Source organism: Schistocerca piceifrons, chromosome 11 (genome assembly GCF_021461385.2).
Source record: "Schistocerca piceifrons isolate TAMUIC-IGC-003096 chromosome 11, iqSchPice1.1, whole genome shotgun sequence".
NCBI classification, from domain to species: Eukaryota; Metazoa; Arthropoda; class Insecta; order Orthoptera; family Acrididae; genus Schistocerca; species Schistocerca piceifrons.
In genome coordinates, this window is record NC_060148.1 from 120,074,071 (window position 1) to 120,077,816 (window position 3,746).

Sequence of the window (3,746 nt, forward strand, 5' to 3'; positions counted from 1 at the left end):
TTTAAGCACTTACAGCATTGCCTTGCTGCATATTCGATTTTATAATAAGTAATAATGATTTTCCTTGATTGTTAATAAAATTACACTAGGACCTTAAAAATTCACCGCAAATAATGTAAATCATTTATTAAAAGTTTTTTCATTTAATAACTTACGAAAAAGGGGCATGTGATACTTAACAAGCTCCACTTTAATAAGTAAATGTCCAGAAAACATTTATTTCACAATTGTTTGTGACAAGGAGTCAGATGTCAAGACTTTTTCATTCTTTTGTAAATACTTACATCTTTTGTCACACACACATCATTTTTTAGTTTTACAAAGTTGTTTAGTAAAATATTTGCACTGCAAGTCAATATACAATGTGTGATAGATTCAGGAGTGTGACCTTTTAAACAATGGAAACCAAGAAGTAAGTCTTTTGGCACATTAATGGCTGCTTCTTTCACAAGCACATTTCTTTGATTTACTTAGTGCAGGAACAAATTTTTCCTTTTCTTTAAGAATTTTTTGTAGTGTTACGTATACATAGGAAACACATGTGACTACATCACTGCTAGGGTATGTTAAACCTCCCCTGTCATTTGCCATTATCAAATCATCTGCTTGTCTTGTTTCTTCGGATGTTACAAACCCTTCACAATATGGACAATTTATTTTAGATGCACTTGGTGTGAGCAATATAATGGAGTAATGGCGAAGTGTTTTCATCTACTTCATCAACATCACTATCATCAACTACTACATTTAACAGCTCTGGGTTGTCGATATCTTGAAAGCCTGGGATTCTACAACAAGCAGCATCAACATTATTAGGTCTAACAACAACATCACCAAACACTTTGGACTTTAATACAAGAGAAAACATACTCTGGGCCCTTAATTTTCCTTGTGTTTCAAATACCTGCCTTAGCGATACATGGTAACTTCCCCCATTAAGCTGGCGGTATTTCCCAAACCTGTCCTTCAAACTGTCTGTCTGTATTTTCCCAAAGAGCAAATATGTTCTCTTCTTCTCACACAGCCAGTATTCACTAAAATCAATAAAGGTTGCAGTAGTATGTTTGAGAGCAAAGTGTGTTTCTCTGGTCAATTTCTTTCCTCCATTGCAATCTTCCCATGACCACAACCACGAGAGAAAGTTTCTCAAAAAGACATGAATATGTTTTGAATTGAGAGTAATCTGTTCTTGGTAAACATTTCTTAGCCATTTATCCTTCAGCAGCGTTTCAACATTTAATATCAAACCACTGACTTATTATTTTTACAAATGTGGCAGTACTCTGCCAGTTTTCAATTTCTTTCTTGCACCTAGTTGTTGCATTGCAACAACTGTCATGTTATTAAAAATATGCAATGCTAATTTCACATTTTGCCATTCAAAAGAATTTGGATATAGTGACTTAAGTGTTAAAGTGCTGTCATACTGCAACAGTTCACCTTTTTCTAGTAAATATAGTTCCTTCAGTGCTGTAACAGAAGCAAGACCTACCTTCAAGCTATCACTAAAAGAAGGAAAGCATATAATTTGGTCCTTTTCATTACCCCAGTTGTTCCGTTCACATTTTAAAATGTGTACAGTATCCACAAAATAGTAAAGTGGGCGGTCTGCAGAAGTCTGCTCAGGATGAACATATTTTATCTGTACACTAGGAGGGAGAGGGGGGGGGGGAAGAAAAGTACGAAAGAGCTTTCTTATTAATAGCATTATTGTCAGCTACTACTCCTATTACCTGAAATCCCATTGCTTCTAGTTTAATTGAATTGTGTGAACTGGGAGAATATGCACCACATCTTTGTACACTGAATCCATACTCTGGATCATAAAAACGTAAGCACTAGTTGCACACAAAACCACATCTGTATTAAAAGCACCACCTACAACATTGCCACCTTTATAGTCAAGTTGTGACTTTAAATAAATCTCATCCATCAACAGGACAGTTTTATCATTCACAGATAAAGCACCAACTTTTTGTGGTATGTAACTGAGAAACTGATCACTCTGATGCTCAATGATTGGGTTAGTTGGAAGTTTACTGCAAAGTTTTGACAAAGTACTGGGACTTGGAATGGAATAATTACGAGCACTCGTCAAAATCCTATATGCATGTGGCCTGATAGAATAAGCTAATGACCATAAAATCATTGAAACACTCCCGTACCTAATCTCTGTTGGACTATTAAATCTTGGAAATGAAACTTGTTCCTTCAAAAATTTAATTTTATGCTCACTTTCTGGTAAATTTTCTTACAAGTTTTCCAAAATGTCTTCAATGCAAGACAAACTTGCGTCAAATGGAGCCTCATTTATATGAAACATCACATACAACTCTTTCAAAATATTGCTAACTGTACCAGTATCACTTACTTGGTTTGGTAATTTAATCGTACCAGCACAATTTAGCTCAGCTTCCTTCACAAATGCACTTAACACTAAATCACTATTTATAACGACATGCCACACAACATTTAGATAAGGAGCATCCTTTAACACAAGACACAAATTATTTGATTTAGTTACCGTGACCCAGTCACTGTGCTTTTCACAATCAGATAATTTTGATTTAAAATCTTCTAAACTAGCAAATGAACTCTTTTCCATCATTTTTTGTGTGATCCCACACTCTGCTCAATGACTTTCTCAAGTGCTTGGTTCTCCAAACGTTCGCGACTCTCTGGATCTTCTCGAGCTGGTGCTTGTTTTGAAGATAAATACGTAGTTCATCCTGGCAACTTGGAAGGTACGGCATCTGCAAATAGAGAGAGATAAACATGAGATCCGTATAGCAATGTTTCATGATCTTAGATATTTAACAATATCGTAAGAAAATTAAGGAACCTGAACATTAATCTGAAAACTGATTACAAGTACCCTTTACGATAAATTTTCACGAACGTTTCTTTAAACGTGGACGGTCCAAAGGTGCTGTAAAGAGTTTGCCAGTTTTGGGTCGTAAGCACTGGTAATTTTCTCAATGTCGTCTGCAGTGAAATCAGTTCACATATCTGAAAAGAACCATATATTTTACTGTTAACGTAAAGACAGAATGTAAACCGACAAATGAAATCTAACTGAGGACTGCATAAAGTGAGCTTAAAAGTATAATGCTTCGTTATAGATAGGCTATTGATTTGAATTTTCAGTTCTGTAACATAACAGTATTAAAGAGTAACAATATAGAAATAAAGTTAAATTACAGATACTTACAACGAACTGTTTACTGGGTTCCCAGTCATTCCTATGAACTGCAGCGATCCGTTTCAATCTTAATGCTTCATCAGACGGGAATGAAAAGACGCTAACTTTTAAACCGTTGTCGTAGTTTCCCCTACAATAGGGCATACAGCACTTGTGTGACATTTTGAGCAGATTCTCATTAACTATCCGAATCGCATATGGCAGTGAGAACAAGATTTCCGCAACAAATGTTACGAAAATAAAGCCATGCTTTCAGTCACTGCTACGAAAACCGACCCACAGGCGTCTAAAGCTAGCGAAATGAGGGATGCTCAACTACCGGACCTACCGATAGATGGCTCTACCAGCTGATTACTGTCGTCCGTATTGCCCGCCATATTTGAATTTGCCAAGAAGTTTCTCTCGGTCTGTACGGTGTATAAGGAATTAAGGATTATCGAAATGGTGATTTCTTGTTCCGCTTTCAAGTGTACGAAGCGATGGAGTAAGGAAAGTGACTTACCATTTCACAGGTAATAGGACTACCGGTACAATACGACAACAA

General features: G+C 36.2%; 1 long non-coding RNA gene across 1 annotated transcript; it reads right to left on the reverse strand.

The window, feature by feature from the left end:
• Positions 1-359: 359 nt before the first annotated feature.
• Positions 360-3,471, reverse strand: LOC124720351. Its single transcript, XR_007006134.1, has 3 exons — positions 3,212-3,471; positions 2,876-3,009; positions 360-2,753 (listed from the first exon to the last, which is right to left on the reverse strand). It is a non-coding gene; the product is annotated as an uncharacterized LOC124720351 (long non-coding RNA).
• Positions 3,472-3,746: the final 275 nt, after the last annotated feature.